The sequence below is a fragment of the Ostrea edulis genome, chromosome 6 (genome assembly GCF_947568905.1).
Source record: "Ostrea edulis chromosome 6, xbOstEdul1.1, whole genome shotgun sequence".
Taxonomy (NCBI): domain Eukaryota; kingdom Metazoa; phylum Mollusca; class Bivalvia; order Ostreida; family Ostreidae; genus Ostrea; species Ostrea edulis.
In genome coordinates, this window is record NC_079169.1 from 26,617,383 (window position 1) to 26,630,916 (window position 13,534).

The 13,534-nt window shown below is 33.2% G+C and overlaps 1 long non-coding RNA gene across 1 annotated transcript; it reads left to right on the forward strand.

The window, feature by feature from the left end:
* Nucleotides 1-7,107: 7,107 nt before the first annotated feature.
* Nucleotides 7,108-11,548, forward strand: LOC125646635 (uncharacterized). Its single transcript, XR_007359782.2, has 2 exons — nucleotides 7,108-7,265; nucleotides 10,536-11,548. It is a non-coding gene; the product is annotated as an uncharacterized LOC125646635 (long non-coding RNA).
* Nucleotides 11,549-13,534: the final 1,986 nt, after the last annotated feature.

Consider the following 13,534-nt stretch of genomic DNA (forward strand, 5'->3'; position numbering starts at 1 on the left):
TAATTCATTTGAAGAGAGTAATAATTCTTTTAGAGAGAGCAACTATATAATTAAAAATATCTTTAATTCAACATATCCACAATTGAATTAATGATATCTTTAATTGAATTGTTGCTCTCTTTAAAAGAATTGATCCGCGCATTAATTCTTTATACAAAAACATTGTAAATGATTTAAAGATATCTTCAATTGAATTAAAGAGATCATCAAATCATTTATACCGAGCTCTAAATTAATTTCTACTAAATTGATGCTCTCATCAATTGAATTGAAGAAAGCAATAATTGAATTAATGCGCGCATCAAATCTATTATTGCTCTCATTAATTGAATTAATGCACGCATCAATTGAATTGAAGAGAGCAATAATTGAATTAATGCGCGCATTAAATCAATTATTGCTCTCATTAATTCAATTGATGCGCGCATTAATTCAATTGATGAGAGCAGTGATTGAATTGAAGCGCGCATTAATTCATTTGATGAGAGCAATAATTGATTTAATACGCGCATTAATTCAATTAAAGAGAGTAATAATTGAATTGATGATATCTTCAATTATTTAAGTTTATGTTAATTTGGCGCTCCATACAAACATGGACCCCTAAATATACCAGAGGTGGGATTAGGTGTCTAGAAGGAGTAAGCATCCCCTGTCGAACCCGCTATGAGCTCTATATCTCGATCAGGGAAACGAAATAATCCCTAGTCAAAGTCAGTATATAAAGAACCGCCTAACAATTGATGTGAAACACATCATACAGTACTCGACCTAACGAGTCGTTGTACATGTAGTTGCAAATTAGATCACTAGGCACCTGATCACACCTCTCGTATGTCCAGGGGTCCGTGTTTGCCCTGTACTTAATTTTGCATTCCTTGTAAGAGTTATGAGATTGTTCACTGTTCGTTATCTTCCTCTTTTCATCCTTATATCAACTATAGAATTTGCAAAATTTCGATTTTAAACGAGATTGTTGAAACCCCTGTAACATCGACTTACTTATCAGTAGTCTTCCTCGAAAATTGATCATACACAGAACATGCTCTCGTGTATCAAATCAGTTGATGTTAGAATATTGCTGCATAAATATGGAAGTTGGCGATGGGGAAGCTGAAGTAATCTCATTTGTCATAAAGTGAATTTGTTAGTTTACCGTTGACATCTATATTTAAAAAATACCCCAAAGCTTTGTGATTTCAAATATACTAAAAGTTCTTAAGAATTTTTGAGAATCTACATTTGATTTAATAGTAATATGCGACATCATGATCTCTTATTTCCACAATTTCTGAAAATGCCAGAATACAAAGTTAAGGTATTCAATGTATAATGACCATATTTCATATATAATAAATGGATGTTGGAATATTTGTAATCATGGTATCATTTTGAAGGGTTCATCAAATAGAAATAATCCACCATAGGAATTTTCAAAATTTTGTTTTCTGTTTGATTTATTTCACCTAGAATTTAACATTGAAGTATATGGAAAAAGCATGTTTTATTACAATATTTTAAAAACAAATTATATTTTCATACTAATCTCTTGGTAGAAAGTTACATACACTTTCTTTTTATGAATTTATGAAATAAAATTAATCATTGACAACACACATTTTTAGAAAATTAGATTTGTCTTATTTTTACCAAGGGCAGACAACTCTTCCAAAAAGTCTTAAGTGCAAAAAGGTCAGCTTCTAATCATTTACCACTCATGTGAATTTCATCTGCTTCACTTTCATCATTATTTAACAATAAACTTTTATGTTGATCTAAATCCTTCAAAATTGTTCATAATCCTTTCATTATACATGGAATACCTTAAAATACAAAAATCTATCTTATCCAGTGTATATCAACACACACGGGTGTGGCGAATCAAATGTGTATTTTAGAGATTCGTGTTCATTTCATTCAATATAGTGTACCCTATCTAAGAAGGAAATCAACCTGTTTATGTTACATACATGTCGAAATGAATATTGATTGTATTCTTATATATGAGGCATAAATCGGTTGGCAGGAGGACTCGAGGGTGAGCAACGTGTCGATTGCCGAAATTGACAATTTTTCTTTGTCGTTTTAAATCAAATAAATGTGATAAATGAATGATAATAAATAAGTGAATTAAGGAAAAATGATAATAAATAAATTAAATAACACTTAGTATAATAACAAATAAATAAATAAAAGCTCACTGTAAATCATATTGAACATTTTTCAGTGAATTCTCACACGAAACTTCGAGCTTTTCCACTAACCTAAAATCATATTACCTTACTGTTCCATTTACAATATATAACGTTTTCATTTTGCGCAACATGGTTGTAAATATATATTCAGTTAATATTTTCCTACTCTTTGTGTGACATCTAGATATTGCCAATCGGATTTTCTCGACAGAAAATGTCGAGCGACGTTCCGATTGATTCTGATGCATGTCAGCCTTTTTGACATATCAGATGACGTGTACCGGTACACGTATTCATTACTTACTTAATCCTCTTTGTGCATGTCCACACATAATGCGGCTACAAAGTAACTCCATTGTCTCCTGTCCTCCGCTGCTCACCCTATGGTATTCCAGGTGCATCCAGCTCCCTTCATTTCTGCCTCTACAGTTCTTCTCCAAGTCTCTTTCGGTCTCCCAGGTCTTCTCTGTCCAGGGTGTGCCCACTTCATAGCCCTTCTTCCAATGCTGTCTTCCTCCATTCTAAGTACATGCCCCAGGTATCTCCACCTTCTGCACTTTATCTCCATGTTTATGTCTCCTATTCCAGTTTTCTCCGCTCCCTCTTTGTTGCTGACCCGATCTTGCCACCTCACTCCAAGAATCCTTCTTACGCATCTTCCTTAATTCAGACCCTCGATTAAATCTGCTTTCTATCTCCTCGTCGGTCCTCCACCTTTCCACCGCATATAATAGCACAAATCTAACATTGCTCTTGTAGAACTTAATCTTGGTCTTTCTCGAGATTTTCATTGATTTCCAGATGCTGCCCACTTTTCGAAATGCTGTATCTGCATTGACTTCTTCCTTTAACTCGCCATTGATGTTCACAACGCTCCCAAGGTAACAGACAGTCTTTACTTTCTCCAGATCTCCGCTATCTATGCTGATTGCGTTGGTGTTCCTGTATTCATTCTCTCAACCTTGGTCTTCCTTTTATTGATTGTCAGACTGATCTCTCCACCCCCTTCCTTTTATTGGTTGTCAGACTGATCTCTCCACCCTCTTCCTTTAATTTGCAGGTCTTCTCCTGCATCTGCAGTTGCGTGTGGCTCAGGAGACTGATGCCATCTGCAATAAGTCGATGTCCTCCAGACTCGCTGTAAATGTCCAGTGAATCCTGTGTACACACATTCCGCTACATGAAATTATTGACAGTGCACGTAATTTTAATATATGGTAAACAAATTGCTTTATGTTACAGGTTTGTTTCTTTTGCCATGCAATACAACTTATTATTGGGTCAAATGCTGCCTGACATGTTTCATATCTATTATTAGGTCGTTCTTTGCATACTAATTTTAACGACGGATTACTCCGTTTACCTGGTCTAGATATAGGGCTCACGGCGAGTGTGTCCGGTCCACAGGAGATGCTTATTCCTTCTTGATACCTGATCCCACCTCTGGTATATCCAGGAGTAAGTGTTTGCCCAACTCTCTATTTTGTATTCCTTAAATTCCTTAAAGGAGTTATGAGATTGATAACTGTTCGTTATTTTCACCTTTCTTTACACAGGTGTATTATAATAATTTGCTTTGGGTAGAATCTCTTATTATAAAAAAGTTTATTTCATTCCATTCGAATCTCGCACCTGTCTTTGTCATTCTAGACATAGTTTGCTATCTATACAGATATACCCAACTTCATCCACATTCGGCCATGCAAGTTTTAAGACTTACGCCCCCTCCCCCCTTTAAAAAAAGTCCACACAACTAAATCAACAAAGTAGTTAGCCAAAGAGTCATTCGTCTTGAACTATTGGGTGATTTCTCCAGTCCAGGACACATTATTGGTCAGTATCGCTACAAGGATTAAATCAATGACAATAAAACAATGATAAGGTAAGTGAAAAGCATCAAACAGTTGTAAAAACGTATCATTAATTTCAGAAATATATGTGAATCAGTGACAATCAAACCCATAGATATTTTATGTACCAATTTTCAACAAATTCCAAAGAGATTGACTTACATGTAGTTTGAAAACTGTAATTTCTTTGAAAAGATACAACCCTAGCTTGAAAACAGCGAGAAAAGTTAGAAAGACTAATCATGTTCTAGTGGCGGAAGGGGGCACACGCACCCCCTAAATTTTCAAATTTAAAGTAAATCATAGTATTTTCTTTTTTTCAAAATGATAGAAAAAAGCAATCATTATTTTTCCACTCTCAGAGAAATAAATGGCAAGTTATTATTTTATTGTTACTTTTTTGAGGAGAATAAAAGTAACAATAGAATAATAACTTGCCCTTTATTTCTCTGAGAGTGGAAAAAAAATAATTGCTTCTTTTATCATTTCTTTAAAAAAATACCCCATAGAAATTGTGTCATTTTATTAATTTCACTTAATCTAAAATGACAGAAATAGTAAAAACGACACCATTGGAGACATATTTCAAGCCCTATAAAATTTATAAATTTACGGACTTCGCTCCCTGACCCACCAAACAGAGTTTTGTCCTGAACCCACTGGGGGCTTAAAGGTGGCTCCCAGACCCCTTGCCTCATGAAGTTGCAATTCCTGGCTCCGCACCTGTGTTCCATCTAAAACTGGCAAACTTGCAATTCTCATGAAATTGAAGTAAGAGTTTGTACAATTTCTATATCTTCAAATCCAGCACCCATACAAACTGATACAAAACACTCCGTGAAATGATAAGATCCTAAGTTAAAAACCGTCACAGGAGTCAGACGGACCCTCTAAATTAACTAACAAAAGTTCAACATCCTGCAATTTCCATGAAATGTGAAGAAAATCAAAATCCGAATATTATTCATATATTCCATATGTGAAAAGTTTCTACCTTGAAAAGTGTTACTTGAATTATGTGGAAAACCATGTAACCTGTAGATAAAATCTAATTTTGCAGAAAGGGGCATATCTTATATATATAGGAATGTTGGGTTAACCGCCATAAAAGTGAAGCAGGCACATTATGGGATTTATGAAATTGATCACTATTTGTTTTCTTCACAGACATATTATGGGATTTATGAAATTGATCACTATTCGTTGTCTTCACAGACACATTAAGGGATTTATGAAATTGATCACTATTTGTTTTCTTCACAGACATATTATGGGATTTATGAAATTGATCACTATTCGTTGTCTTCACAGACACATTAAGGGATTTATGAAATTGATCACTATTTGTTTTCTTCACAGACACATTAAGGGATTTGTGAAATTGATCACCATTCATTTTCTTCACAGAAACTTTAAGGGATTTATGAAATTGATCACTATTCGTTGTCTTCACAGACACTTTAAGGGATTTAAGGAATGGATCACTATTCGTTGTCCTCACAGACACTTTAGGGATTTATGAAAATGATCACTATTCGTATCACAATGGAGAAATCGTGAGAGGATGGACGAATGTATTGTTCTTAATTTCAGTACTAGTACAAAGCAAATATTTCTCCTTATTTCGTATATTGTTAATGTTTATAAATTCTTCGGGTCACCGAAGTACACGGCTATACATGCACTTCAATACGCAGTTTCCGAGATATCAGCTCTTCTGTGATGGAGGTACGTTCAGTATTCCATTGAACGCTTTGATGGGTACATGGTATATAACACTGCTTACATCAAAACAATTTGTTTGAATTAGGCCAATAAACTAATGTATAATTTAATTCCTCTTCGAAATGATCGGTAAAAAGTGAAGATAATGGACAGTGATCAATCTCAAAACTTATAAAGAGTTCAAAATTGAGAGTAGGGCAAACACGGATTCCCGTAAAATCAGAGGTAGGCTTTGGGTGCATAGGAGGAGTTAGCATCCGCCGCAGTGATCACTATATCTTCCTCAGGTGAACAGAGTAATCTGTAGTCAAATTTCGTTTGTAAAGAGCGGCCTAACAATTGTTATGAAACACGCCAGATAACATGCACTTGACATAATGACAGATTGTATATGAGCACCTAGATTAGATCGATATATCGACCATAGAATTTGCGAAATGTTGATTTTAAACAAAACTGTTGAAACCCAAGAAACAATTAACTCTTTTTATCTGTAGTCTGCCTCGGTTTTTTTTTTAAAAATTGATCATACGCAAAACATGTTCTCGCTGGTGATCAATGGAGAGACTTAAACACCATATGCATGTGAAAATGGAAATTGCTACATAAATAAGCTGAAATCAACCCGTTTCGTTTGTTTTAGAGTACGAGGCATATGTGGGGGACTCTGTGGTATCTTTTATTTCGAGTTCACTGGGATATATCGAATCTGCATAGGAATGAAAGTGATTATTGTCTATGATTTCATAGTTGTATAACATCCCATAGGAACGTGAAGGAAAGTACACGTGTTCCATTCCTTTTCAACTGGTGATATCATGCTGTATTATCCCGTGTTCTGAATATTTATATCACACGGTTATATATAAAACCCCTCACTACACACAGGATACTTTGCGGTTTTAAGAGCTATCCATTCTCTCTGGAAAATAAATTACTGAGTTGTTGGTATTAGTATTAAGACAAAAGATCACTACACATTACTCATATACCTGTGCATAATGCTAGACAACTTTCTTTGCTCGTTAGTATTTCCTCCTTCTAAATGGCAATAAGTACTACGTCGAAAGTCTGATTGAATTAAGTTATAAAATCCGATATCTGATTATGTAAACATCGCCTGTGATCATATCGAGATACATAGAAGAGGTATTTTAATCATTGCTTCTTTCTTTAGTAACTGGGGATTATAGTACACCTGGTTACTGCGCACTGGGGTACACATATTTTCCGACTCTCGCCCTCAACAGAGGTAGGGAAGAGGTTAGATATTTTTATGATAATCCCTAGTTAGATTAAATCTTGGTCCCCCACTCTCACCCCGGTCAATAAATCAATAGATCACCTGTGTTCTACAGATACCAATCGACACTTAGTGACAACTGAAGAATCTCTCGTTGTGAATATCGTGTTGTCATACACAAACAAGAGGGAGCCACAAAAGACGTACTAGCAACTGGCAGCATCTCGGACAGCAGCGCCTGTTTATAAAATGGTAAGTAAGAATTGTCTATTGAAAAGTAAGGTTTCTGTCGCTTGTTGATTTTAGTGAATATTGATATGAATTCAATTTAACCCCCCCCCAATCAGTAAAGACTTTTTTATCACATAATTTTTCCTTATTAAGTATCTATAAAAGACGGTTGATCGGTTTCTCGTAAATGTACAAGGAAGTATCAGTATTTTGGTAAAAAAATTATTTGTGGAAAAACTCGAATCTGTTAAAAATATCTTAAGATGGCTCACTACACTCAGAAATAGTTTCTCAAATCAGTACGAATTGATTTAATTATAAAATATATGATGATATACAATAAGTCTATATGCCAAAAAGGCAAAAAATATACAAATTTGGATAAAAACATGATTTTCAAAAAAATCATTTCAACACATATGAACAAAAGACTCTCGGGGATTTGAACTCGAGATATGTGGTTCACCAGCCCAATGCTTTATCCATTGAGCTACGATTTTTCCCCCCGTCTATTTTGCACTGAGTTACGATGATAGACAAACAAGTAGATCGATACAAATAATTTCACAAAACATTTAAATCGCCATCTTGTGACGTGGTGTCATACAGAGTATAAGCTTTAGTGTAATGAGCTACATTAAGTATGTGAAATTTGTTTTAAAGAACATAGAAATTTACAAGTCATTGACGTCACAACAAAACAAAGAACGGTACATTTTATAGCATAAAAGCCGCCCGTATATGTTTGTTTATTTTGCTATATAGCGATATGCTGGGGACGAACAATCTTTATCTGTTATAAAGGTAATTTGTTATATGCGATTAGTTCACAGCATGTTTTAAAACTACAATGAGTGTGAAAATTAAATTGCTGTAAGCGTGAATTCGTCATAAGTATGTTCATTGTAACCGTCTTTTACTGTAAGCGTGAATTCGTCATAAGTGTGTTCGTTGTAACCGTCTTTTACTGTAAGCGTGAATTCGTTATGAGCATGTTTGCTGTAACATTGTTTAACTGTAAGCGTGGACTCATTGTAAATGAGTTCGCCATAACCATGTTTTACTGTAAGCGTGAATTAATTATAAGTGTGCTCGCTGTGACCGTGTTTTATTGTAAGCGTGAATTTGTTATAAGTGTGTTTGCTGTATTTATGAGAGAGGTTTTCCCTCTAATATTGCTTGGTTTGAAAGAAAAGAAAGAAAGAAAAAAACCCACTGTGCACAGGTAATATGACGTCACAATGCACTGTTTTCATCGACTGTTATATCTTAATAGGCGGAATAAATGCATTAAGTTGTGCTGCAAGATGTTAAGGGTTTTTGCTCGTCTCAATGGTAAAACCGTAAAACATATTGCCTTTGATTTACTGGATAAATCCTTTACATATCTGACACTTGCGCAGTGGCTCTCTTCCGCAGTTTTCCGAACTGGTGACCTCCGAGAGTCAATGCACATCGGAGATTACGAACAGAAACTACTGTCAGGAAGACAATAATTCATGAATCGACATTTTCTGCTAATTAACTGGTTTATTGCTTCAGATCCACTCTGATTATATTCAATCACAAATATGATATTCTATTTATTCTTTTATTTTTCAATTTATTTACCGTCAGTCACAGCTTATATTGGGTCTTCGCTCAACGGTCACACCATAAATCATATTACTGGTCGAATTTCTAAAATTCATTGGTCTTCATTAACTTTTGGAGTGCTTGTACTCCCAATAGATGTTAGTTGCTCTACAATACTTATATTTACAGAAATAGTTATACAATACTTATATTTACGATACTTATATCTACAAAAATAGTTATACAATACTTATATTTACAGAATTAGTTATACAGTACTTATATTTACAGAAATAGTTATACAATACTTATATTTACAATACTTATATTTACAGAAATAGTTATACAGTACTTATATTTACAATACTTATATTTACAGAAATAGTTATACAATACTTATATTTACAATACTTATATTTACAGAAATAGTTATACAGTACTTATATTTACAGAATTAGTTATACAATACTTATATTTACAGAAATAGTTATACAATACTTATATTTACAATACTTATATCTACAAAAATAGTTATACAATACTTATATTTACAGAATTAGTTATACAGTACTTATATTTACAGAAATAGTTATACAATACTTATATTTACAATACTTATATTTACAGAAATAGTTATACAATACTTATATTTACAGAAATAGTTATACAATACTTATATTTACAATACTTATATCTACAAAAATAGTTATACAATACTTATATTTACAGAATTAGTTATACAGTACTTATATTTACAGAAATAGTTATACAATACTTATATTTACAATACTTATATTTACAGAAATAGTTATACAGTACTTATATTTACAGAATTAGTTATACAATACTTATATTTACAGAAATAGTTATACAATACTTATATTTACAGAAATAGGTATACAATACTTATATTTACAGAATTAGTTATACAATACTTATATTTACAATACTTATATTTACAGAAATAGTTATACAATACTTAGATTTACAGAAATAGTTATACAATACTTATGTTTACAATACTTATATTTACAGAATTAGGTATACAATACTTATATTCACAATACTTATATTTACAGAAATAGCTATACAATGCTTATATTTACAATACTTATATTTGCAGAATTAGTTATACAATACTTATATTTACAGAATTAGTTATACAATACTTATGTTTACAATACTTATATTTACAGAATAAGTTATACAATACTTATATTTACAATACTTATATTTACAGAAATAGTTATACAATACTTATATTTACAGAAATAGTTATACAATACTTATATTTACAGAAATAGTTATTCAATACTTATATTTACAGAAATAGTTATACAATACTTAGATTTACAGAAATAGTTATATAATGTACAATACTTATGTTTACAGATATCAATTTTACAGAAATAGTTATACAATGCTTATATTTACAGAAGTAGATATAAGTTTCTTGAATCATATAATCTTTTTAAAAACATTTTGGATCATTTTATCCGATGACTATTAAAATTTCTATTCCGAGACATGAAAAAATCGATAACGCTAAGCACCATGGTGGATCATTCCGGTAGCAATCGTTTTCTATGAATAATAAACATTGGTTGTATGTTATGAGTTTGAATTCCTACAATGACAGGTGCAGATACCAGGTTGTACGGTCTATGAAATGTTATATTTTGATGACACTCAGTGGCATGCAATTTTTCTCCCCAGATCATTCAAAGATGAAGATTCTACAAGCAATAGTGAAAGAGGCACGTGTTACTGGAGCTGGTCCTGTACTTCAACGAATCAAACGCGACACGCGCACTCTAACAGATCACCTCAAAATATCACAGGATCTTCTCATCGCCACCATATCTCTGGGGGTTGTGCTAGGGCTGCTTCTGGTCATTTTGGTTGTAGTCAGAGTGAGAAAATGCATGAAAGATAAAAACAGAGTAACAAAGGCATTAAACAAAGGGATTGAACATGACCGGAAGTCTGTGGATATTCGGAACAAACACCAGCCTCTCAAACATGGTCGTGAGAGGACGCCACGTTTTAAAAAGGCAGCCAGATCCAAAATGAATACAATAGTGGAATCGGAGGCTTGAGTTTTGTTTTGTAACACAAATGAGTGTTGAAATTTGATTTGATGCACACGTGAATGAGTGCCAATGTTGAAGGACTGTTGAAGTTCTTCAAATTCAGTTTGATATTAGAAAATTCTAATTTATTTCCATGTTTTGAGCCCTCGACAAGTTAACGTTTAACGAAAATAAGTATGACGTTTTATTCTTGTGCCTTGTTCTTTGATTTCTTTCGAGCGGAGCGTTCTACAGGATTAATAAACAACTCGTACAGAAACAAGAGCCTTACAAAGGATAATTAGACAAGTCGTACAGAAACAGGATCATTAAAATACCTCAAAAAGAAAACTTTCACAACGAAAGACAGGGGCTTTGTTTTCCTACTTGATATTCCATCACGTGACTTTGTTAAAGATAAGCTTGTGATATTTTATTGATTTTCTATGGTACTGTACTTCCATGTTTCTTTTATAAATCTACAAATCCTGATATTGACTGTGAACACGTCGTCACACATCATATGAAGGACCTCATTATGATTATAGTTACTCTTACCATGCAGCATTGTGCATTCTGTTTTGTCGGGTTATGGGATTTTTTTTTAGGGTTGATGGTTGGAGAAAAAAGTATATAATAAATTATTGGTCTTAGAAATGTTATGAAATGCTTATTCAGTAGTTCATAGCTGTTAAGGCTTCAATGCACTTGTAACAGTTTTTTTCTACCTTCTTAGAAGATTTCCAATCTTTACAAACTAAACAGTGGTTCCTTAAATATATATATTTTTGAAATAAAAATGTAAACATAATATCATTTAATAACTTTTAAAGTGATGACTTATCAACAATGCTGATTGGTTGAAAAATTCGTTTGATTTCTCTGTCAAAATTTCGTTCGGAGTTCATCTGCACTAAGCACGCGGGACTACTTTTCTCTGGAATGCGTCTTCCCCGTTCTAATTTTAGCGCTATTTATAGAACGGGATTTTCCACACAAGCATTATATATAACGAAATGCATTTGTTTGATTTTTGTTTTTCAATGCTATCAAAAATTAGCACAACTAAAGGTATGAATAAAATACAAATTAATTTAAAGAAACAGCATACATAGGCGATGACGTGGCAGAATAGTCAATTTGATGACGTAGACCACTTACTGGTAGAAGTAGACAGATTACACGAGTTCCCGGTATGAATCGTCTGCTTTACGTACGAGATCGATAACATGACGGAGCAAGTGGCGACTTCTGATCTGGTAAATATCAAAGAAATTGAACTGCGTTATATGGGGCTCAGTCAACGAGTGCGATTTAAACGTTTTCCTCGATATTGAAATGGAGCCAAATTGCATTCCACCGTTCCAACGACACAACCAGTGTTCAACGTCTCCTCCAACACGATGCAGCATAAATCCAATCACCACTTGTTATCTTCCTTTATATTTAATTCAGCTTTTAAACCTGAACGCACAGCCATGCCGTTTTGTTTTTGTTTTCATTCTTGCCTATATGTATTCCTACGCGCCATTTCAGAAACGTTAATTCAAGCTTTTTGATGGGAGAAACTATTTGTTTTTCTATCTTAAAAACATAATTAAATGATAAGAAATAAAACTTATAATTCTTTGTTTGATGCATGTATCAAACGAAACATTGGACGGAAAACTTTTTCATCAATGCGCTACGCGCATTGATGAAGTTTTCCGTCCAATGTTTCGTTAGATACATGCATCAAACAAAGAATTATAAGTTTCATTTCTTAAATCCACGTTTTAAAAATACTGCCCAACAGAAACTGAAATACACATCATGACATTTCATGTTGAGTTCCATAGTCTCCGCCCACTAACCTTTCGTTTTGCATGAACTGAGAAATTTACATCCGGTTGTAAGCTATAAGGAAATTAGATTGTAGACATTGATACTTCTTTCCCAACTCGTGCACCTAGAGCAATTGTTAATGTGTGAAGAGTTCAGTCGATTACAGAGTGTCTTTAAACAAATATCCTGTAAACACTAAGAATTTGATAAACTTGACTAAATTCAGTTTGTAATGTTGCTATTCTTAGATATATTTATTCACATTTGGTCCATATATATATATATATATATATATATATATAGATATATAGATAGATAGATAGATAGATAGATAGATATATACATATTTGAAAACAGAAGAGTGGTTTGTTTGTAGTAAGTGTCCCTTAGGTGTGGAGGCAAGAAGGAGAACTTCCCCAGGAATAAAGATTGTTAAATTCGATCATGAATATTGAACACGAACAAATTTCCCCAATATCTGTTGTAAGTCTTCCTATTACCAACGCAACGAGAAAACGACGAAAAGTCTGACGACAAATTGTGTCGATATCTCAGGCTTTCAGCTTAATAAAATGGTGAAGATAACGAACAATTTCATACCTTCTATAATCCTCACAACTTACATTCTCAGTTCCTACAAAATGAAAGTTGTGTGGGTGGGGACTATGGAAATGAACAAGAAATGCCAAGTGTATTTCAGTTCCTATTAGACAGTATTTTTAATACTTGAATTTTATATTTTCATTTTTATTTCAAATATAAATATAAGGAACCAATCTCATAACCAATTTCATTCTTTTATACATATAAAAGTGCACG